Genomic DNA, 25,869 nt, shown 5'->3' with positions numbered 1-25,869 from the left:
ATTCTTGTCTGGTTTTGGTATCAAGGTGATGGTGGCCTCATAGAATGAGTTTGGGAGTATTCCTCCCTCTGCTATATTTTGGAAGAGATTGAGAAGGATAGGTGTTAGCTCTTCTCTGAATGTTTGATAGAATTCACCTGTGAAGCCATCTGGCCCTGGGCTTTTGTTTGTTGGAAGATTTTAATCACAGTTTCAATTTCAGTGCTTGTGATTGGTCTGTTCATATTTTCTATTTCTTCCTGATTCAGTCTTGGCAGGTTGTGCACTTCTAAGAATTTGTCCATTTCTTCCAGGTTGTCCACTTTATTGGCATAGAGTTGCTTGTAGTAATCTCTCATGATCTTCTGTATTTCTGCAGTGTCAGTTGTTACTTCTCCTTTTTCATTTCTAATTCTGTTGATTTGAGTCTTCTCCCTTTTTTTCTTGATGAGTCTGGCTAGTGGTTTATCTATTTTGTTTATCTTCTCAAAGAACCAGCTTTTAGTTTTATTGATCTTTGCTATCGTTTCCTTCATTTCTTTTTCATTTATTTCTGATCTGATTTTTATGATTTCTTTCCTTCTGCTAGCTTTGGGGTTTTTTTGTTCTTCTTTCTTTAATTGCTTGAGGTGCAAGGTTAGGTTGTTTATTCGAGATGTTTCCTGTTTCTTAAGGTGGGCTTGTATTGCTATAAACTTCCCCCTTAGAACTGCTTTTGCTGCATCCCATAGGTTTTGGGTCGTTATGTCTCCATTGTGATTTGTTTCTAGGTATATTTTTATTTCCTCTTTGATTTCTTCAGTGATCACTTCATTATTAAGTAGTGTATTGTTTAGCCTCCATGTGTTTGTATTTTTTACAGATCTTTTCCTGTAATTGATATCTAGTCTCATAGCGTTGTGGTCAGAAAAGATACTTGATACAATTTCAATTTTCTTAAATTTACCAAGGCTTGATTTATGACCCAAAATATGATCTATTCTGGAGCATGTTCCATGAGCACTTGAGAAAAATGTGTATTCTGTTGTTTTTGGATGGAATGTCCTATAAATATCAATTAAGTCCATCTTGTTTAATGTGTCATTTAAAGCTTGTGTTTCCTTATTTATTTTCATTTTGGATGAGCTGTCCATTGGTGAGAGTGGGGTGTTAAAGTCCCCTACTATGAATGTGTTACTGTCGATTTCCCCTTTTATGGCTGTTAGTATTTGCCTTATGTATTGAGGTGCCCCTATGTTGGGTGCATAAATATTTACAATTGTTATATCGTCTTCTTGGATCGATCCCTTGATCATTACGTAGTGTCCTTCTTTGTCTCTTCTAATACTCTTTATTTTAAAGTCTATTTTGTCTGATATGAGAATTGCTACTCCAGCTTTCTTTTGGTTTCCATTTGCATGGAATATCTTTTTCCATCCCCTACTTTCAGTCTGTATGTGTCTCTAGGTCTGAAGTGGGTCTCTTGTAGACAGCATATATAAGGGTCTTGTTTTTGTATCCATTCAGCCAATCTGTGTGTTTTGGTGGGAGCATTTAGTCCATTTACATTTAAGGTAATTATCGATATGTATGTTCCTATTCCCATTTTCTTAATTGTTTTGGTTTCATTATTGTAGGTCTTTTCCTTCTCTTGTGTTTCTTGCCTAGAGAAGTTCCTTTAGCATTTGTTGTAAAGCTGGTTTGGTGGTGCTGAACTCTCTCAGCTTTTGCTTTTCTGTAAAGGTTTTAATTTCTCCATCAATTCTGAAAGAGATCCTTGCTGGGTAGAGTAATCTTGGTTGCAGGTTTTTCTCCTTCATCACTTTAAATATGTCCTGCCACTCCCTTCTGGCTTGCAGAGTTTCTGCTGAATGATCAGAGGTTAACGTTATGGGGATTCCCTTGTGTGTTATTTGTTTTTCCCTTGCTGCTTTTAATATGTTTTCTTTGTATTTAATTTTTGACAGTTTGATTTATATGTGTCTTGGCGTATTTCTCCTTGGGTTTATCCTGTATGGGACTCTGTGCTTTCTGGACTTGATTAACTATTTCCTTTCCCATATTAGGGAAGTTTTCAACTATAATCTCTTCAAATATTTTCTCAGTCCCTTTGTTTTTCTCTTCTTCTGAAACGCCTATAATTCGAATGCTGGTGCATTTAATGTTGTCCCAGAGGTTTCTGAGACTGTCCTCACTTCTTTTCATTCTTTTTTCTTTATTCTGCTCTGCAGTAGTTATTTCCACTATTTTATCTTTCAGATCACTTATCCATTCTTCTGCTTCAGTTATTCTGCTATTGATCCCATCTAGAGTGTTTTTAATTTCATTTATTGGGTTCTTCATCATTGTTCGTTTCATCTTTAGTTCTTCTAGGTCCTTGTTAAATGTTTCTTGCATTTTGTCTATTCTATTTCCAAGATTTTGGATCATCTTTACTATCATTATTCTGAATTCTTTTTCAGGCAGACTGCCTTTTTCCTCCTCATTTGTTAGGTCTGGTGGGTTTTTATCTTGCTCCTTCATCTGCTGTGTGTTTTTCTGTCTTCTCACTTTGCTTATCTTACTGTGTTCGGGGTCTCCTCTTTGCAGGCTGCAGGTTTGTAGTTCCTGTTGTTTTTGGTGTCTGTCCCCAGTGGCTAAGGTTGGTTCAGTGGGTTGTGTAGGCTTCCTGGTGGAGGGGACTAGTGCCTGTGTTCTGGTGGATGAGGCTGGATCTTGTCTTTCTGGTGGGCAGGTCCACGTCTGGTGGTGTGTTTTGGGGTGTCTGTGGACTTATTATGATTTTATGCAGCCTCTCTGCTAATGGGTGAGGTTGTTTTCCTGTCTTGTTAGTTGTTTGGCATAGGGTGTCCAGCACTGTAGCTTGCTGGTTGTTGAGTGAAGCCGGGTGCTGGTGTTGAGATGGAGATCTCTGGGACATTTTCGCCGTTTGATATTACGTGGAGGTGGGAGGTCTCTTGTGGACCAGTGTCCTGAAGTTGGCTCTCCCACCTCAGAGGCACAGCACTGACTCCTGGCTGCAGCACCAAGAGCCTTTCATACACATGGCTCCTCAATTTGGGATGATTCGTTGTCTATTCATGTATTCCACAGATGCAGGGTACATCAAGTTGATTGTGGAGCTTTAATCCTCTGCTTCTGAGGCTGCTGGGAGAGATTTCCCTTTCTCTTCTTTGTTCACACAGCTCCCAGGGACTCAGCTTTGGACTTGGCCAAGCCTCTGCATGTAGGTCGCCGGAGGGCGTCTGTTCTTCACTCAGACTGGACGGGGGTTAAAGGAGGCGCTGATTCGAGGGCTCTGGCTCACTCAGGCCGGGGGTAGGGAGCGGCACAGAGTGCGGGGTGAGCCTGCGGCGGCAGAGGCCGGCGTGACATTGCACCAGCATGAGGTGCACCGTGCATTCTGCTGGTGGAGTTGTCCCTGGATCACGGGACCCTGGCAGTGGCGGGCTGCATAGGCTCTCCGGAAGGGAGGTGTGGACAGTGACCTGTGCTCACACACACAGGCTTCTTGGTGGCAGCAGCAGCAGCCTTAGCGTCTCATGCCTGTCTCTGGGGTCCGCGGTCTTAGCCGCGGCTCGTGCCCATCTCTGGAGCTCCTTTAAGCAGCGCTCTTAATCCCCTCTCCTCATGCACCAGGAAACGAAGAGGGAAGAAAATGTCTGTTGCCTCTTCGGCAGGTCCAGACTCTTTCCCGGACTCCCTCCTGGCCAGCGTTGGTGCACTAATCCCCTGCAGGCTGTGTTCGTACCACCAACCCCGGTCCTCTCCCTCTGCTGGACCGAAGCCCAAGCCTCAGCTCCCAGCCCCGCCCGCCCAGGCGAATGAGCAGAGCAGCCTCTCAGGCTGGTGAGTGCTGGTCGGCACCGATCCTCTGTGCGGGAATCTCTCCGCTTTGCCCTCCGCATCCCTGTTGCTGTGCTCTCCTCCGCCACCTGCAGTCTCTGCCTGCAAAGGGGCTTCTAGAGTGTGGAAACCTTTCCGTCTTCATGGCTCCCTCCCACTGGTGCAGGTCCCTATCCTTTTGTCTCTGTTTATTCTTTTTTCTTTTGTCCTACCCAGGTATGTGGGGAGTTTCTTGCCTTTTGGGAGGTCTGAGGTCTTCTGTCAGCGTTCAGTAGGTGTTGTGTAGGAGTTGTTCCACGTGTAGATGTATATCTGTGGGGAGGAAGGTGATCTCCGTGACTTACTCTTCCGCCATCTTCCCTAATCCCCTCTGACATTTTCATTTCTTAAGTGATTATCTTTTCAAGATGAAAGACTTTTTCTTTTCATTAATTTACTGTGTATTGTGTTAAAAAAGAAAGAGAGTAGGACTCATTTTCAAGTTTTATATTTGAAATGGTAAGATCCTTTGTTCATGGGAAGAAATTAAATAATAGTTTTATCCTCAATTTATGGCTGGTCAATTACTTCACTCTCACCATGCTTACAGGCTGCCAAGATAACAATACATTGATACTACTATGTCTTAAACCTTTAGCTGACCTAGTAAAGAAAACAAATTTTATTTAGGAACTAGCTTTTTCAAGACAGTGAATAAAACTTTCTTGCAATTTACAAAAGCACGAACAGCCACATTTTCAGCCTAGGTAGTAAAATATGCAAATTAATAATACAATGGTAATTCCCAGTGCAGATGGGAAAACATTGTTTTAACTTCTCTGATAATAATTTGACCTTAGATATCAGGATTTTTACTCCCAGCATTTCATTTTGATTAGAACTTAAGAATATAATACAATAAACTTTAAAAAGTTACCACAAGGACATTCATCACAGCGTGGCTTATAAAAGTACCACAATGGATATCTTCTCAAAATTCCATGGAATTGTTGGGAATTACTGAAATAAGTTATAGCACCCCCATGTATTAAAATATTATAATGCCATTAAAATCACAGTCTGAAATTCCATTTATGAAATAAGTAAAGTGAGTGAGTTGAGACTCTCAGTATGTTTTGAGAAGTGACACACTTGAATGAATCCATGTACCCATTATACTACCTGTGATTATTTCTGGTTATTTGAATAATGGACAACTTTTTCTTTGAACCAGTTTGCATTTTTCTAATTAGTTTATAGGTAACAGACATTACAGATAATTAAAAATTATTTTTAAAAAATGGATCTAGGCAAGCCCATAATTTTCAGTAGATAGTATCCACACAGGACATAACATTTTGTCTCTGTGTTCAAATCTGAGGAAAGACAAGTTAAAAACAGTTATCAAAGCTGGGTACTCTGAATAACCTCTTCTACTACTTTGTCAAGTGGAGTATTTTTAGACATTTCAGACACATACACTGTGCACCGTTCACTTGCTCTCTGTCAGAGCCTTTTGTGTCCTGTAATTTTACACTCTAAAAATAGTGGTGAAATATTGATTTCCTCTCTAACTTCTGCCCAGCCTTTAGTTGGATGCCTGGTAAGGATTCCACTCTGAGAAGATCAGTACTTGACCCTGCACTTTATTCTTTAGTGAAGAAGCACATTGCATCTTCATACTCTCACCTCCGGCTGTCTGTCTGTCTTTTTCTTGGCATTTGTGTTGTTATAGTACATTCAAAGGAGGATCATTATTTTACTTTAAACCCAGCCAATGATAAGGTATCCAAAGTGTGTACAGGTTTTCCAAGAAGGCAAACACCTATTCCCAACAAGGCAGTAGCTATATTTGTTATTTGTTTATTTATTCGTAAATAAATTGCCATGGATTAAACTCAGCAATGTATATAAATTTGTAACATTTCCTTGGAGTATTAGTTGTAATGAGCAACTAAATTATAATCTCTCTGAAAACAGAAAGATTTATTTTTTTTGGATTTATGTCAAAATAAGTATTTAGTACATAGCTAGTGAATCACAGAAGAGACTAAAAAGATCAGTTGCAAACATAAGCATACGTTAGAATTTTGTATATGATTCATTCATTCACTTATTTTCCCAACAAATATTAAATTATTAGTAATTATTAATTTATTAAAATAGTTTAGTGGAAGACTATAATATAAAGTCAATACTTTCAATGAAAAAAATGATCAATGAATAAATGATGTTGGGACAATTTGAATAAATCAAACCCAATACCACTGTGGCAAGGAGGCATATACTTTCTGTAGGAGGCTCTGAAAAGTCATTTGGGTTTGGGTAACACAATTGAGGGTAAAATTGGTTCCTAATGGAATATGTTTTCAATTTCTTTATTTTAGTGAGTCTGTAGCCTTATTTAAGCAAAACTTGAATCAGTAACGGATGGGAAATTTAAGTTTCTAAGGATTTGTAATATAATATCACACAATATTATAGTGATGAATAAGTTTTTAAAGTGGTATAAATGTTAGTTTAATTTAGGTAGTCTTTCAAAGTACTAGAAGTATTTATATGAAAGTAATTGAAATTAAATACAAGTTGCAGAAAAGAGGAAATATACCAAACAGTGTAATGCTTATTTTTAAACCATTAAAATAATAGGAAATGTGGAAAAATAAGCACATTATTTGTAGAGTAAAATCAAGGAGTGTTAATAACTCATTCTTTTCTAAAGTAAATACCTTAAAGCTTTTTAGACTTTTATACAACTTTTTCAGAAAACAGACTTAAGAAATATCTTTAAAAATGCAATGATACAGAATTTTATAACTTGTATATAACTAGTTTTTGTGGAAAAAGAATATCATCCTTGCTCTATTTGTAGATACTTTATAAATTTTTATATAAATTATTTAGCAAAATATCTAAGCCTAAATATGTCTTCTACTGAACATCTTCTTAATAATAACAATCCAGATGGCAAAAGTGGGGTTTGTCTGGAGCATTTGCTGCTGTAATTGGAGGCCTGGGGTGTAGAAAACACAGGGTGGGAAGATGGCGGAAGAGTAAGACGCGGAGATCACCTTCCTCCCCCCAGATACACCAGAAATACATCTACGCATGGAACAACTCCTACAGAACACCTACTGAAGGCTGGCAGAAGACCTCAGACCTCCCAAAAGGCAAGAAACCCCCACGTACCTGGGTAGGGCAAAAGAAAAAAGAATAAACAGAGACAAAAGGATAGGGGCGGGACCTGCACCAGTGGGAGGGAGCTGTGAAGGAGGAAAGGTTTCCACACACGAGGAAGCCCCTCCGCGGGTGGAGACTGCAGGTGGTGGAGCGGGGAAGTTTGGAGCCACGGAGGAGAGCGCAGTAACGGGTGCGGAGGGCAAAGCGGGGAGATTCCTGCACAGAGGATCAGGGCCGACCGGCATTCACCGCCCGAGAGGCTTGTCTGCTCACCCGCCGGGGCGGGCGGGGCTGCGAGCTGAGGCTCGGGCTTCGGAGCACAGGGAGAGGACTGGGGTTAGCAGCGTGAACACAGCCTGAAGGGGTTAGTGCACCACGGTTAGCTGGGAGGGAGTCCGGGAAAAGGTCTGGAGCTGCCAAAGAGGCAAGAGACTCTGTTTCCTGGTGCGCGAGGAGAGGGGATTAAGAGCGCTGCTTAAAGGAGCTCCAGAGATGGGCGCGAGCCGCGGCTAAAAGCGCAGACCCCAGAGACGGGCATGAGATGCTAAAGCTTCTGCTGCTGCCACCACCAAGAAGCCTGTGTGCGAGCACAGGTCACTATCCACATCCCTCTTCCGGGGAGCCTGTGCAGCCCGCCACTGCCAGGTTCCCGGGATCCAGGGACAACTTCCTCGGGAGAATGCACAGCGAGCCTCCAGCTGGTGCAATGTCTCGCCAGCCACTGCCGCTGCAGGCTCACCCCGCACTCCGTGCCCCTCCCTCCCCCCGGCCTGAGTGAGCCAGAGCCCCTGAATCATTAGCTCCTTTAACCCCCGTCCTGTTTGAGCGAAAAACAGACGCCCTCCGGCAACCTACACACAGAGGCGGGGCCAAATCGAAAGCTGAGCCCCTGGGAGCTGTCAGAACAAAGAAGAGAAAGGTAAATCTCTCCCAGCAGCCTCGGAAGCAGCGGATTAAACCTCCACAATCAACTAGATGTACCCTGCATCTGTGGAATACATGAACAGACAACGAATCATCCCAAATTAAGGAAGTGGACTTTGAGAGCAAGATTTCTGGTTTTTCCCCTTTTCCTCTTTTTGTGAGTGTGTATGTGTATGCTTCTGTGTGAGATTTTGTCTGTATAGCTTTGCTTTCACCATTTGTCCTAGGGTTCTATCCGTCCGTTTTTTTCTTTTTTTCCTTAATAATTAATTTTAATAACTTCTTAATTTTACTTTATCTTCTTTTTTCTTTCTTTCTTTCCTTCCTTCCCTCCTTTAAACAGATCATCCCAAATTGAGGAGGTGGACTTTGAGAGCAAGATTTATGATTTTTCCCCTTTTCCTCTTTTTGTGAGTGTGTATGTGTATGCTTCTGTATGAGATTTTGTCTGTATAGCTCTGCTTCCACCATTTGTCCTAAGGTCCTACCATCCATTTTTTTTCTTAGTATTTTTAATTTAATTACTTTATTTTATTTTACTTTATTTTATCTTCTTTCTTTCTTTCTTTTTTCCTTCCTTCCGTCCTTCCTCCCACTGTCCCTGCCTCCCTCCTTTCTTTCTTTCCTTCTTTTCTTGTTTCTTTCTTCCTTCCTTCCCTCTTCCTTCCTTCCCTCTTCCTTCCTTCCCTCCTTTCTTTCTTTCTTTCTTCCTACTTCTACTAATTATTTCTATTTTTTCTCCCTTTTATTCTGAGCTGTGTGGATGAAAGGCTCTTGGTGCTGCAGCCAGGAGTCAGTGCTGTGCCTCTGAGGTGGGAGAGCCAACTTCAGGACACTGGTCAACAAGAGACCTCCCAGCTCGACATAATATCAAACAGTGAAAATCTCCCAGAGATCTCCATCTCAACGCCAGCACCCAGCTTCACTCAACGACCAGCAAGCTACAGTGCTGGACACCCTATGACAAACAACTAGCAAAACAGGAACACAACCCCACCCATTAGCAGAGAGGCTGCCTAAGATCATAATAAGTCCACAGACACCCCAAAACACACCACCAGACGTGGACCTGCCCACCAGAAAGACAAGATCCAGCCTCATCCACCAGAACACAGGCACTAGTCCCCTCCACCAGGAAGCCTACACAACCCACTGAACCAACCTTAGCCACTGGGGACAGACACCAAAAACAACAGGAACTACAAACCTGCAGCCTGCAAAGAGGAGACCCCGAACACAGTAAGATAAGCAAAGTGAGAAGACAGAAAAACACACAGCAGATGAAGGAGCAACATAAAAACCCACCAGACCTAACAAATGAGGAGGAAATAGGCAGTCTGCCTGAAAAAGAATTCAGAATAATGATAGTAAAGATGATCCAAAATCTTGGAAATAGAATAGACAAAATGCAAGAAACATTTAACAAGGACCTAGAAGAACTAAAGATGAAACAAACAACAATGAACAACCCAATAAATGAAATTAAAAATACTCTAGATGGGATCAATAGCAGAATAACTGAGGCAGAAGAACAGATAAGTGGCCTGGAAGATAAATAGTGGAAATAACTACTGCAGAGCAGAATAAAGAAAAAAGAATGAAAAGAACTGAGGACAGTGTCAGAGACCTCTGGGACAACATTAAACGCACCAACATTCAAATTACAGGGGTTCCAGAAGAAGAGAAGAAAAAGAAAGGGACTGAGAAAATATTTGAAGAGATTATAGATAAAAACTTCCCTAATATGGGAAAGGAAATAGTAATCAAGTCCAGGAAGCACAGAGAGTCCCATACAGGATAAATCCAAGGAGAAACATGCCAAGACACATATTAATCAAACTGTCAAAAATTAAATACAAACAAATCATATTAAAAGCAGCAAGGGAAAAACAACAAATAACACACAAGGGAATCCCTATGAGGTTAACAGCTGATCTTTCAGCAGAAACTAGGCAAGCCAGAAGGGAGTGGCAGGACATATTTAAAGTGATGAAGGAGAAAAACCTGCAACCAAGATTACTCTACCCAGCAAGGATCTCTTTCAGAATTGATGGAGAAATTAAAACCTTTACAGAAAAGCAAAAGCTGAGAGAGTTCAGCACCACCAAACCAGCTTTACAACAAATGCTGAAGGAACTTCTCTAGGCAAGAAACACAAGAGAAGGAAAAGACCTACAATAACGAAACCAAAACAATTAAGAAAATGGGAATAGGAACATACATATCGATAATTACCTTAAATGTAAATGGACTAAATGCTCCCACCAAAACACACAGATTGGCTGAATGGATACAAAAACAAGACCCTTATATATGCTGTCTACAAGAGACCCACTTCAGACCTAGAGACACATACAGACTGAAAGTAGGGGATGGAAAAAGATATTCCATGCAAATGGAAACCAAAAGAAAGCTGGAGTAGCAATTCTCATATCAGACAAAATAGACTTTAAAATAAAGAGTATTAGAAGAGACAAAGAAGGACACTACGTAATGATCAAGGGATCGATCCAAGAAGAAGATATAACAATTGTAAATATTTATGCACCCAACATAGGGGCACCTCAATACATAAGGCAAATACTAACAGCCATAAAAGGGGAAATCGACAGTAACACATTCATAATAGGGGACTTTAACACCCCACTCTCACCAATGGACAGCTCATCCAAAATGAAAATAAATAAGGAAACACAAGCTTTAAATGATACATTAAACAAGATGGACTTAATTGATATTTATAGGACATTCCATCCAAAAACAACAGAATACACATTTTTCTCAAGTGCTCATGGAACCTTCTCCAGGATAGATCATATCTTGGGTCACAAATCAAGCCTTGGTAAATTTAAGAAAATTGAAATTGTATCAAGTATCTTTTCCGACCACAACACTATGAGACTAGATATCAATTACAGGAAAAGATCTGTAAAAAATACAAACACACGGAGGCTAAACAATACACTACATAAAAACGAAGTGATCACTGAAGAAATCAAAGAGGAAATAAAAAAATACCTAGAAACAAAAGACAGTGGAGAGACGACAACCCAAAACCTATGGGATGCAGCAAAAGAAGTTCTAAGAGGGTAGTTTATAGCAATACAAGCCTACCTTAAGAAACAGGAAACATCTCGAATAAACAACCTAACCTTGCACCTAAAGCAATTCGAGAAACAAGAACAAACAACCCCAAAGTTAGCAGAAGGAAAGAAATCATAAAAATTAGATCAGAAATAAATGAAAAAGAAATGAAGGAAATGATAGCAAAGATCAATAAAACTAAAAGCTGGTTCTTTGAGAAGATAAACCAAATTGATAAACCATTAGTCAGACTCATCAAGAAAAAAAGAGAGAAGACTCAAATCAATAGAATTAGAAATGAAAAAGGAGAAGTAACAACTGACACTGCAGAAATACAGAAGATCATGAGAGATTACTACAAGCAACTCTATGCCAATAAAGTGGACAACCTGGAAGAAATGGACAAATTCTTAGAAGTGCACAACCTGCCAAGACTGAATCAGAAAGAAATAGAATATATGAACAGACCAACCACAAGCACTGAAATTGAAACTGATTAAAAATCTTCCAACAAACAAAAGCTCAGGACCAGGTGGCTTCACAGGCGAATTCTATCAAACATTTAGAGAAGAGATAACATCTATCCTTCTCAAACTCTTCCAAATTATAGCAGAGGGAGGAACACTCCCAAACTCATTCTACAAGGCCACCATCACCTTGATACCAAAACCAGACAAGAATGTCACAAAGAAAGAAAACTACAGGCAAATATCACTGATGAACATAGATGCAAAAATCCTCAACAAAATACTAGCAAACAGAATCCAGCAGCACATTAAAAGGATCATACACCATGATCAAGTGGGGTTTATCCCAGGAATGCAAGGATTCTTCAATATACTCAAATCAATCAATGTGATAAACCATATTAACAAATTGAAGGAGAAAAACCATATGATCATCTCAATAGATGCAGAGAAAGCTTTTGACAAAATTCAACACCCATTTATGATAAAAACCCTGCAGAAAGTAGGCATAGAGGGAACTTTCCTCAACATAATAAAGGCCATACATGACAAACCCACCCAACATCATCCTCAATGGTGAAAAACTGAAAGCATTTCCACTAAGATCAGGAACAAGACAAGGTTGTCCACTCTCACCACTCTTATTCAACATAATTTTGGAAGTTTTAGCCATAGCAATCAGAGAAGAAAAGGAAATAAAAGGAATACAAATCAGAAAAGAAGAAGTAAAGCTGTCACTGTTTGCAGATGACATGATACTATACATAGAGAAGCCTAAGGATGCTACCAGAAAACTACTAGAGCTAATGTATTAATTTGGTAAAGTAGCAGGATACAAAATTAATGCACAGGAATCTCTGGCATTCCTATACACTAATGATTAAAAATCTGAAAGTGAAATCAAGGAAACACTCCCATTTACCACTGCAACAAAAAGAATAAAATATCTAGGAATAAACCTCCCTAAGGAGACAAAAGACCTGTATGCAGAAAATTATAAGACACTGATGAAAGAAATTAAAGATGATACAAATAGATGGAAAGATATACCATGTTCTTGGATTGGAAGAATCAACATTGTGAAAATGACTCTACTACCCAAAGCAATCCACAGATTCAGTGCAATCCCTATCAAACTACCACTGGCATTTTTCACAGAACTAGAACAAAAAATTTCACAATTTGTATGGAAACACAAAAGACCCCGAATAGCCAAAGCAATCTTGAGAATAAAAAACGGAGTTGGAGGAATCAGTCTCCCTGACTTCAGACTATACTACAAAGCCACAGTAATCAAGACAGTATAGTACTGGCACAAAAACAGAAAGATAGATCAATGGAACAGGATAGAAAGCCCAGAGATAAACCCACGCACATATGGTCACCTTATCTTTGATAAAGTAGGCAGGAATGTACAGTGGAGAAAGGACAGCCTCTTCAATAAGTGGTGCTGGGAAAACTGGACAGGTACATGTAAAAGTATGACATTAGATCACTCCCTAACACCATACACAAAAATAAGCTCAAAATGGATTAAAGACCTAAATGTAAGGCCAGAAACTATCAAACTGTTAGAGGAAAACATAGGCAGAACACTCTATGACATAAATCACAGCAAGATCCTTTTTGACCCACCTCCTAGAGAAATGGAAATAAAAACAAAAATAAACAAATGGGACCTAATGAAACTTCAAACTTTTTTGCACAGCAAAGGAAACCATAAACAATACCAAAAGACAGCCCTCAGAATGGGAGAAGATATTTGCAAATGAAGCAACTGACAAAGGTTTAATTTCCAAAATTTACAAGCAGCTCATGCAGCTCAATAACAAAAAAACAAACAACCCAATCCAAAAATGGGCAGAAGACCTAAATAGACATTTCTCTAAAGAAGATATACAGACTGCCAACAAACACATGAAAGAATGCTCAACATCATTAATCATTAGAGAAATGCAAATCAAAACTACAATGAGATATCATCTCACACCAGTCAGAATGGCCATCATCAAAAAACTAGAAACAATAAGTGCTGGAGAGGGTGTGGAGAAAAGGGAACACTCTTTCACTGCTGGTGGGAATGTGAATTGGGACATCCCCTATGGAGGACAGTATGCAGGTTCCTTAAAAAACTACAAATAGAACTACCATATGAAACAGCAATCCCACTACTGGGCATATACCCTGAGAAAACCATAATTCAAAAAGAGTCATGTACCAAAATGTTCACTGCAGTTCTATTTACAATCGCTCGGAGATGGAAACAACCTAAGTGGCCACCGTCGGATGAATGGATAGAGAAGAAATGGCACATATATACAATGGAATATTACTCAGCCATAAAAATAAACGAAATTGAGCTATTTGTAATGAGGTGGATAGACCTAGAGTCTGTCATACAGAGTGAAGTAAGTCAGAAAGAGAAAGACAAATACCATATGCTAACACATATATATGGAATTTAAGGGGAAAAAAAGTCATGAAGCACCTAGGGGTAAGAAAGGAATAAAGACACAGACCTACTAGAGAACGGACTTGAGCATATGGGGAGGGGGATAGGTGAGGTCTGACAAAGCGCGAGAGAGGCATGGACATATATACACTACCAAACATAAGGTAGATAGCTAGTGGGAAGCAGCCGCATAGCACAGGGAGATCAGCTCGGTGCTTTGTGACCGCCTGGAGTGGTGGGATAGGGAGGGTGGCAGGGAGGAAGATGGAAGAGGGAAGAGATATGGGAACGTATGTATATGTATAAGTGATTCACTTTGTTATAAAGCAGAAACTAACACACCATTGTAAAGCAATTATACCTCAATAAAGATGTTAAAAAAAGAAACCACAGGGTGATGGGAGAGACCGCAGACAAGTTTGAGAGCCCTGGCCTGGCTGCCCTGAGGCTGGTATCCCAATAAATTAGCTCTTCAAAGGGTTATTCCTAAAACTTAAGACCTGTTCGGAAGGGGAGAGGCAGCACGTCCAAAGGAGGGCCTCTTGTTTGTGGAGTTCCAGAGTTTGGAGGCAGCAAACTCATCAACATCCGCTCATTTGTTCTGATGTCTCGGAGTAAAGCATTTGCTCTTGTGCACATGAGGAAAGTCTGAAGGGAATTGTGCCTTTACGAATTGTGGCCAAATCAGTTCATACCTATCAGTGCCAATAAATTATGTCCGTGAACGTCTGGTTCTTCAAAACAGAGCCGTTTGGCTGACAGGGTCTTTGTGCTCTGACCAGGTGTCAGACCTGAGCCTCTGAAGTGGGAGAACTGAATTCAGGGCATTGGACCACCAGAGGCCTCCTGGCCTCATGTAATATCAATTGACAAGAGTTCTCCCAGAGATCTCCATCTCAACACTAAGACCCACCTCCACTAAATGACCAGCAAGCTCCAGTGCTAGACACCCCATGCCAAACAAATAGCAAGACAGGAACCCCACCCATTAGCAGGCTGCCTAAAATCATACTAAGTTCACAGACACACCAAAACACACCACCGGACATGGTCCTGCCTACCAGAAAGACAAGATCCAGCCTCATTCACCAGAACACAGGCACCAGTCCCCTCCACCAGGGAGCCTACACAACCCACTGAACCAACCTTATCCATTGGGGGCAGACACCAAAAACAACAGGAACTACAAACTTGCAGCCAGTGAAAAGCAGACCCCAAACACAGTAAGTTAAGCAAAATGAGAAGACAGAGAAATATGTAGCAGAAAAGGAGCAAGATAATAACCCACCAGACCAAACAAATGAAGAGGAAACAGGCAGTCTATCTGAAAAAGAATTCAGAGTAATGATAGTGAAGATGATGCAAAATCTTGGAAACAGAATGGAGAAAATACAAGAAACGTTTAACAAGCACCTAGAAAAACTAAAGAGCAAACAAACAATGGAGAACAGCAATAAATGAAATTTAAAATTCTCTAGAAGGAATCAACAGCAGAATAACTGAGGCAGAAGAACAGACAGGTGACCTGGAAGATAAAATAGTGGAAATAACTACCGCAGCAGAATAAAGTTAAAAGAATGAAAAGAATTGAGGACAGTCTCAGAGACCTCTGGGACAACATTAAATGCACCAATATTTGAATTATAGGTGTCCCAGAAGAAGAAGGGAAAAAGAAAGGGACTGAGAAAATATTTGAAGAGATTATAGTTGAAACTTCCCTAATATGGGAAAGGAAATAGTCAATCAAGTCCAGGAAACGCAGCGAGTCCCATACAGGATAAATCCAAGGAGAAACATGCCAAGACACATATTAATCAAACTATCAAAAATTAAATACAAAGAAAAAATATTAAAGCAGCAAGGGAAAAGCAACAAATAACACACAAGGGAATCCCCATAAGGTTAACAGCTGATCCTTCAGCAGAAACTCTGCAAGCCAGAAGAGAGTGGCAGGACACATTTCAAGTGATGAAAGGAAAAAACCTACAACCAAGATTACCCAGCAAAGATCTCATTTAGATTTGATGGAAAAGTTAAAACCTTTAAAGACAAGCAAGAGCTAAGGGAATTCAGAACCATAAAACCAGCTTTACAACAAATGCTAAAGGAACTTCTCTAGGTAGGAAACACAAGAGAAGGAAAAGACCTACAATAACAAACCCAAAACAATTAAGAAAACCAAAACAATTAAGAAAGTACATATCAATGACTACCTTAAATGTAGATGGATTAAATGCTCCAACCAAAAGACATAGACTGGCTGAATGGATACAAAAACAAGACCATGTATATGCTGTCTACAAGAGACCCTCTTCAGACCAAGGGACACATACAGACTGAAAGTGAGGGGATGGAAAAAGATATTCCATGCAAATGGAAATCAAAAGAAAGCTGGAGTAGCAATTCTCAGACAAAATGGACTTTAAAATAAAGACTATTACAAGAGACAAAGAAGGACACTACATAATGATCAAGGGATCAATCCAAGAGGAAGATATAACAATTATAAATATCTATGCACCCAACATAGGAGCACCTCAGTACATAAGGCAAACGCTAATAGCCATAAAAGGGGAAATCGACAGAAACACAATAATAGTAGGGGACTTTAACACCCCACTTTAACCAATGGACAGATCAATCAAAATGAAATAAGTAAATACAAGCTTTAAATGACACATTAAACACGATGAACCTAACTGATATTTATAGGACATTCCATCCAAAAACAAGATAATACACTTTCTTCTCAAGTGCTCATGGGATATTCTCCAGGATAGATCATATGTTGGGTCACAAATCAAGCCTTGGTAAATTTAAGAAAACTGAAATTGTATCAAGTATCTTTTCCAGCCACAACGCTATGAGACTAGATATCAATTACAGGGAAAAAACTGTAAAAAATACAAACACATGGAGGCTAAACAATACACTACTAAATAACCAAGAGATCACTGAAGAAATCAAAGAGGAAATCAAAAGATACCTAGAAACAAAATGACAATGAAAACATGACAACCCAAAACATATGGGATGCAGCAAAAGCAGTTCTAAGAGGGAAATTTATAGCAATACAGTCCTACCTCAAGAAATAAGAAAAATCTCATATAAACAACCTAACATTACACATAGAGCAATTAGAGAAAGAAGAACAAAAGCCCCCCAAATTTAGCAGAAGACCTCATAAAGATCAGATCAGAAATAAAAAGAAATGAAGAAAACGATAGTAAAGATCAATAAAACTAAAAGCTGGTTCTTTGAGAAGATAAAAAATATTGATAAACCATTAGCCAGACTCATCAAGAGAAAAAGGAAGACTCAAGTCAACAGAATTAGAAATGAAAAAGGAAAAGTAACAACTAACACTGCAGAAATACAAAGGATCATGAGCAACTACAGGCCAATACAATGGACAGCTGCAAGAAATGGACAAATTCTTAGAAAAGCACAACCTTCCAAGACTGAACCAGGAAGAAACAGAAAATATAAACAGAACCACCACAAGCACTTAAATTGAAACTGTGCTTTAAAATCTTCCAACAAACAAAAGCCCAGGATAAGATGGCTTTACAGGCAAATTCTATGAAACATTTAGAGAAGAGCTAACACCTATCCTTCCCAAACTCTTCCAAAATATAGCAGAGGAGGAACACTCCCAAACTCATTCTACGAGGCCACCATCACCCTGACACCAAAACAAGGTAAAGATGTCACAAAAAAAGAAAACTGCTGGCCAATATCACTGATGAACCGAGATGCGAAAATCCTCAACAAAATACTAGCAAACAGAATCCAGCAGCATATTAAAAGGATCATACACCATGATCAATTGGGGTCTATCCCAGGAATGCAAGGATTCTTCAATATACCTAAATCAGTCAGTGTGATATACCATATTAAAAAACTAACTGATATGGGCTTCCCTGGTGGCGCAGTGGTTGAGAGTCCGCCTGCCGATGCAGGGGACGTGGGTTCATGCCCCGGTCTGGGAAGATCCCACATGCCGCTGAGCGGCTGGGCCCGTGAGACATGGACGCTGAGCCTGCGTGTCCGGAGCCTGTGCTCCACACGGGAGAGGCCACAACAGTGAGAGGCCCGCATACCGCAAAAAAAAAAAAAAAAAAAAAAAAAAAAAAACTAACTGATAAAATCCATATGATCATCTCAATAAATGCACAAAAAGCTTTCAATAAAATTCAACACCCATTTATGATAAAAACCCTCCAGAAAATAGGCATAGAGAGAACTGACCTCAACATAATAAAGGTTGTATATGACAAACCCACAGCTAACATCGTTCTCAATTGTAACAAACTGAAACCATTTCCACTAATATCAGGAACAAGATAAGCTTATCCACTCACCACTATTATTCAACATAGTTTTGGAATTTTTAGCAACAGCAATAAGAGAAGAAAAAGAAATAAAAGGAATCCAAATTGGAAAAGAAGAAGTAAAGCTGTCACTGTTTGCAGATGACATGATAGTATACATAGAGAATCCTAAAGATGCTACCAGAAAACTACTAGAGCTAATCAATGAATTTGGTAAAGTAGCAGGATACAAAAATTAATGCACAGAAATCTCTTGCATTCCTATACACTAATGATGAAAAATCTGAAACAGAAATTAAGGAAACACTCCCATATACCATTGCAACAAAAAGTATAAAATACCTAGGAATAAACCTACCTAAGGAGACAAAAGACCTGTATGCAGAAAACTATGACACTGATGAAAGAAATTAAAGATGATACAATCAGATGGAGGGATGTACCATGTTCTTGGATTGGAAGAATCAACATTGTGAAAATGACTCTAATACCCAAAGCAATCTACAGATTCAATGCAATCCCTATCACACTACCAGTGGCATTTTTCACAGAACTAGAACAAAAAACTTCACAATTTCCATGGAAACACAAAAGACCCCGAATAGCCAAAGCAATCTTGAGAAAGAAAAACGGAGCTGGAGGAATCAGGCTCCCTGACTTCAGACTATACTACAAAGCTACAGTAATCAAGACAGTACAGTACTGGCACAAAAACAGAAATATAGATCAATGGAACAGGATAGAAAGCCCAGAGATAAACCCACGCACATATGGTCACCTTATCTTTGATAAAGGAGGCAAGAATATACAATGGAGAAAAGACAGCCTCTTCAATAAGTGGTGTTGTGAAAACTGGACAGCTACATTTAAAAGAATGAAATTAGAACACTCCCTAAGACCATACACAAAAATAAACTCAAAATGGATTAAAGACCTAAATGTAAGGCCAGACACTATCAAACTCTTAGAGGAAAACATAGGTAGAACCCTCTATGACATAAATCACAGCAAGATCTGTTTTGACCCACCTCCTAGAGAAATGGAAATAAGAACAAAAATAAACAAATGGGACCTAATTAAACTTAAAAGCTTTTGCACAACAAAGGAAGCCATAAACAAGCTGAAAAGACAACTCTCCGAATGGGAGAAAATATTTGCAAATGAAGCAACTGACTCTCCAAAATATACAAGCAACTCATGCAGCTCAATAACAAGAAAACAAACAACCCAATCCAAAAATGGGCAGAAGACCTAAATAGACATTTCTCCAAAGAAGATATACAGATTGCCCACAAACACATGAAAGGATGCTCAACATCACTAATCATTAGAGAAATGCAAATCAAAACTACAATGAGGTATTACCTCACTCCAGTCAGTATAGCTATCATCAAAAAATCTACAAACAATAAATTCTGCAGAGGGTGTGGAGAAAAGGGAACAGTCTTGCACTGTTGGTGGGTATGTAAACTGATATAGCCACTATGGAGAACAGTATGGAGGTTCCTTAAAAAACTAAAAATAGAACTACCATACGACCCAGCAAGCCCACTACTGGGCATATACCCTGAGAAAACCATAATTCAAAAAGAGTCAGGTACCACAACGTTCATTGCAGCACTATTTATAATAGCCAAGACATGGAAGCAACCTAAATGTCCATCGACAGATGAATGGATAAAGAAGATGTGGCACATATATATTACTGTGGAATATTATTCAGCCATAAAAAGAAACAAAATTGAGTTATTTGTAGCGAGGTGGATGGATCTAGAGTCTGTCCTACAGAGTGAAGTAAGTCAGAAAGAGAAAAACAAGTACCGTATGCTAACACATATATATGGAATCTAAGAAAACAAAATGGTTCCGATGAACCTGGAGACAGGACAGGAATAAAGACGCAGACCTACTAGAGAATGGACTTGAGGACAGGCGGGGCGGGAAGGGTAAGCTGGGATGAAGTGAGAGAGTGGCATGGACATACATACATTACCAAACGTAAAATAGGTAGCTAGTGGGAAGCGGCCGCATAGCACAGGGAGATCAGCTCGGTGCTTTGTGACCACCTAGACGGGTGGGATAGGGAGGGTGGGAGGGAGATGAAGAGCGAGGAGATATGGGGATATATGTATACGTATAGCTGATTCACTCCGTTATACAGCAGTAACTAACACAACAATGTAAACAATTATACTCCAACAAAGATGTTACAAAATAATATTAATAATAACAATCCACCCAAGGCCTGCAGTGACTGCTATGGCTATGGCAATAATTTTTGCTTTTTTGAGGGGAAGAGGATACCCATTATCAGAATTAGGAAGTTCTATTATATTACTGTACTGCAAAACAACAACAACAATTTTATGAATCAATTTTGAATTTTGCCAGATACTTTTTTCTTCATCTGTTGTGATAATATTATTTTTCTTTTTTTTCCTGTTAATATAGTTAATTGCATTGATTGATTTTCAAATATTAAACCAAATTTCCATTCATAAAATAAACGCTACTGTGTCTCACAGCATCAGTGCTTTCCATTCTGACAGATTCAGTTTACTATAATCTTGGACAGGATTTTTGCTTCTACAATCATGGAAGAGTTTGGCATGTAATTTTCTATTACAAAATCCATGTCATGTTTTGGTATGGGGGGAGGGTTTGATTTGATAAAACATGTTGATATCTTTTTGGAAGGAGATTTTCATGAGAAGATTTCTAATTACAAATATATTGAAAAAATATATTTTTTCTTACGTTAGTTTTAAAGTTTGTGTTTTTGAGAAATTTGTACATTTTATATTTTTCACACCTATTGGCCTGAATTTGTTTGCAATAAACTTCTGTTATCTTTTAAATTTCTATAGGATTTGTATTGTGTCCCTTTTATTTCCATTGTTGACAGCGAGTACTCTCTCCTTTTTCATAATTGGTATTAGTAGGAGTTTATCAATTGTATTAGTCATTTTAAAACACCAACTTTTGGCTTTGCTGATTTTTTCTGTTATATTTTTCTATTATTTTAAATTTTGTTCTAAGCAGTATTTTATCTATATTCCAAATCTTTTAATGTATTTTATTTTCATTACCATTAAAGTTAAAAATATTTTCTAATTTTCATTTTGGGTTATTTAGAAATGTTACTTAATTACCAAATATTTGAACTTTTTAAAGTTATTTTATTATTGATTTTATTATTGATTTTTTTTACTTGTGCTGTTCAAATCCATATTTTTCTGTTTTTGTGTGTGTGTACATGTGGTGTGTTCTATCAGCCTAAGAGACATATGTTAAAATTTCTAAGTACATATGTAGATGTATCTATTAATACAGTCTCTGTCCATCTTTTGCTTCATTTATTTTTAGCCCATGTGATTAAATTTATACAAATTTAGAGTTGTGACATCTGCCTGCTGAATTAACTGTTTTAACATTATGAAATATTCTTTTTAAAGTATAAGTTTTATGTAGAAAGCCTGTTTACATTCTGAAGTCCCATTGCTGAAACATAATTACAGCTCCTTACATAATTATAGATTCTTATGTGGTGTATTGGCTCTGGTTTCACCACATTATAGATGATATGTGTAGCACAGAGCAGAGTACACATGGATTTTAAATAAAATAATCTCATTTTTTTCTTCAAATCATGGGATTTCTTTGTGCCTATATATCATGGTTGATATGGGCCAATATTGTTGAAAAATCTGGGAAAGACCTTGATACCCTAGGTTTGGTAATAATGGAAGGTTTATTTTTATTCTAAGGTAAAAGTGGATATAGATAATTAGAGCCTTTAAGGGAAAACAGGTGATAAGCCCCAACCTTTCTCTGTGCCATTAACAATGGCATTCGGTGATGCTGTTAACTTAATGGATAATGGCGGAAGCAGAGTAAGGATCTGGGGCTGGCAGAAGAAGTGGAATTGCTGAATCAAGGATTTGCTTAAGAAGTCAGGAGCAAACTGTAGAATACAGATTCTTGGGAAGTTCTGGGACAGGATTGCTCCCTTTGCCTCTAAAACTTACTCGGTTCAATTTAGCAGTCTTCTACTTGACACTAACCATATTCTAATATTTCTAGGTGTTGAAGTTCAAAGACAAATAAGACGCAGTTGCAGTTCTTGAGATATCTGTCATCTGATGGATGAAAGAAACACAAACAAATGTTTTGAAGTGAAATAAAAGAGAATGTGAAGTCAGACCATTGCCAGACACAAAGGAATACCTGTGACAGTGCCAACTTGTAATGCAGCCACTAACACAAAGGGAGAGGTGGGCATAAGACAGGGAGTAAATGGAGGGGTGAATAGTAAGAGCTAATTAAATGCTTGTTTACTGGATCTTGAAATTATTGGAGATTTTTGTCAAATGTTTAATTTTCATATGCAATCTAGAATATTAGTACAATTTTGCATATTACATTTAGAGAGTAACATGTTTGTATAATAACATTAAAAATTTTCGAATTTTTCTGTATATTATATGCACTAAAACTTTGTAAAATATATTAACTCCTCTTCCAAAAATCAATAATCTATCATCTTGTAGAAGGCACTTGTTTGCTCAAAGTTACATGTAAATAAAATTCTATGACCATTTTTTTTAATTTTAATTTTTATTTTTTTTGCGGTACGCGGGCCTCTCACTGTTGTGGCCTCTCCCGTTGCGGAGCACAGGCTCCGGATGCGCAGGCTCAGCAGCCACGGCTCACGGGCCCAGCCGCTCCGCGGCATGTGGCATCTTCCCGGACCGGGGCATGAACCCGCGTCCCCTGCATCGGCAGGCGGACTGTCAACCACTGCGCCACCACAGAAGCCCTCTATGACCTTTCTTTCCTTGTAGGTGATATTTTGATGAGAGAAGGTGCATAGCAAGAGACCTCCTATTTATATGAAGGAAACTACAGCTTTTAGATTTCTAATGCTAGTGGAGGAGAATTTGACTGAGCTAAACATGTTGAAAATTCAGCCTTGACAGCTGGAAAAGATAAATGAAATCCAGTTTTTCTGCCTGGGTCATTATTTAAGTTCCTGCTTGGGATTAGGATAGGACTTGAAGGCATCACCTTCTGTAGATCATCTGCCTTGCTCCTAGATGCTTCCATTTATACTGGGTAAATTTGCCCCAGCAGAGATGATTTATAGGGGATGATATTCCTTGTATATGGTAAATGTCACTAAATTATACCAGGAAATTTGAAAAGCAATTAATTTAGAAAAAAATTTTATGAATAATTTTAAAAATCCTAGAAGTTAATAATAGTTCAGTTCCATCTGGAATGTTACAAAATTGAAAGCCCTAGATATAACTTCTTGAGCAACTGCTCAGAAATCTGACTTTTAAAAATTGCCAAAGAGCAAAGAAGTGGAATGGGAATCATATGATGATGCATATGACAAAAGAATAAGAAGTTATGTAATTTTTTTCCTCTGGATTGATTGTCTTAGAGGTTGGAGTCTTGGTTTCCTATGTAAAGGTATGCAACTCATTTTTGATGCCTAAATACTAAGTGAATAACTCAATTATAATCTATCATCAAATTAAACATGAAAATAGACTTTTTATTTCAACTTAATAAAAATATTTTATATTAATTGAACATGTACCTACTATGTGCAAGGCACTGAGTGAAATAAACACGTCAGGAGTGCACAGGATCTGCTCTCAAGGAATTTTAATCTAGTAGAAGAAAGAAAGCAGACACTCAGGAAAGGATGGAGCACATTCCAAATAGTAAATTACAGACTTTCAGTGAGTAATAAAATCATGCTAAGGCACTCAGAAAGCAGAGTATTTCCAGCTCTGTTAGTCCAGAGACTTTTTTTTTTTTTTTTTTTTTTTTTTTTTTTAGTCCAGAGACTTTTAATGGAGGTCATGAAGGCAATTATATTTGAACTGCCTCTTGAAGAATGAGTAAGATTTGAATAGATGTAAATGAGTGGGAAACTTTTCCACAGAGGAGTATTAGTAAACATGTAAATAGGAAAACACAATTGAGCTGACTTGGTAGGCTACAGATGACAAATTCATGGAAGACAGTTATGAGAAAAACTGTTAAGGGAGGTTGGGACCCTGTTTGTAATGGGCATTGAAACCTGTGCCAGGAATGTAGACTCTAATAACCATCGATATCACAAGTCCTTCGCAATAAGCGAGGGAGTTGTATGATTGAAGCAGTGCCGTAATAGTTCTAGAAAGATTGCAGAGGAGAGCGGTGAAGCAAGAAGGCCGTAAAGATGCTGTTAAGTGTCTAGGCACCACATCTCAAGATAAGGGGACTGGGGGCAAGGGATTTTTAGTTAGATCTATTTGTATAAAATGAATAAAATATGGAGAGTAATTAGATATTGTTGGTTTTAGGAACAATACAAAGAAAAGTAATGACTCCGTGAATAAAAATACACAGGTCTGGAGAGAGAACTGGAAAGGGCAATACAAATGGAAATTCCCACCATATCGTTTCTTATAAGGAAAGAAATTTTAGAGCTACAACATTGCTGAAGGAAAATATTTGTAGTCATCAGTACAGCTATGAAAGTTGAAGCTAAGAGGGTGGGCAGGCTTCTTATGGACTCCATACGAGATGAGAAGAGTCATATAGCAAAGGCTATGATTAGGGCATGCCCACAATTAATCCCATAAAGAATCCAGTATAGGACAAGGGAATGAGTTTTCAAAAAATTAAAAGGACTAAAAGAGATAGAGTATTACTGAATCTAAAAAAGTCTTAAAAAGAAACGTTGGTAGTTTTCTAAGGTACAACAGAAAGATAGACAAAGTAAGGACTGGCAGCCAGCCATTCTAACGTACGGTTATGAGGTGCCTGTAGGATTCTAAAGGTGCAGGTTTCAGAAAGTGAAGAATAAGGGGGAGTACATGCATAATTCAGGCCTGACAGGTTATCAGTTTTGGTTTCTCTCCATTCAATCATTCACAACGTATTTGTGGAGCACCTCCAATGAGCTTTAGGGATTGGGGATATAGCAGTGGACAAAACAAATTCTTTCATGCTTCTTATATTCTAACAGGGAAACAAATGTATATCAAGTGGTGATGAGTTAAAGAAGAAAAATAGGAAAGAATGGGGATATCTAAGGGATTCATAGTCCCCAACTTAAAAGGGGATGCTTTTTTTTTTTAATCATTTATTTTTGGCTGCGTTGGGTCTTCATTGCTGTGCGCAGGCTTTCTCTAGTTGTGGCGAGCGGGGCCTACTCTTCGTTGCAGTGCACAGTCTTCTCACTGTGGTGGCTTCACTTGTTGCAGAGCATGGGCTCTAGACACATGGGCTCAGTAGTTGTGGCTCGCAGGCTCTAGGGCGCAGGCTCAGTAGTTGTACAGCACGGGCTTAGCTGCTCCGTAGCATGCAGGATCTTCCTGGACCAGGGCTCGAACCCATGTCCCCTGCATTGGCAGGCGGATTCTTAATCACTGTGCCTCCAGGGAAGCCCCGGGGATGCTTTCTCTTCTCGTATTTACCAGTGTTCCATCTTTGCATCAGACTCAAGCATGGCCACAGGCTTATTTCAAGAATTATTGAAAAACTGCAAAATGCCATTGGAGAATGGAGTCACTTCTTGGCCTTGCCCTTTCTTATAGAGCACACTCCTTAGAATGTCTGACTCTGTTCATGTCGTTTATAC

At 38.8% G+C, this 25,869-nt stretch overlaps 1 long non-coding RNA gene across 2 annotated transcripts in view; it reads left to right on the top strand.

The window, feature by feature from the left end:
* The window catches only part of LOC117308849 (uncharacterized), a 123,605-nt gene that overhangs the window by 81,920 nt on the left and 15,816 nt on the right, over positions 1–25,869 (top strand). Inside the window, exon 3 of one of the 2 annotated variants that reach the window (XR_012327478.1) lies at positions 22,308–22,498. This is a non-coding gene — a long non-coding RNA (uncharacterized lncRNA). Of the gene's footprint in view, positions 1–22,307; positions 24,037–25,869 lie in introns of those variants that run through there. The other variant, XR_004523094.2, reaches the window with a different exon arrangement.

This window comes from Tursiops truncatus, chromosome 18 (genome assembly GCF_011762595.2).
Source record: "Tursiops truncatus isolate mTurTru1 chromosome 18, mTurTru1.mat.Y, whole genome shotgun sequence".
Classification (NCBI taxonomy): domain Eukaryota; kingdom Metazoa; phylum Chordata; class Mammalia; order Artiodactyla; family Delphinidae; genus Tursiops; species Tursiops truncatus.
This window is presented reverse-complemented; position numbering and strand designations above follow the sequence as displayed.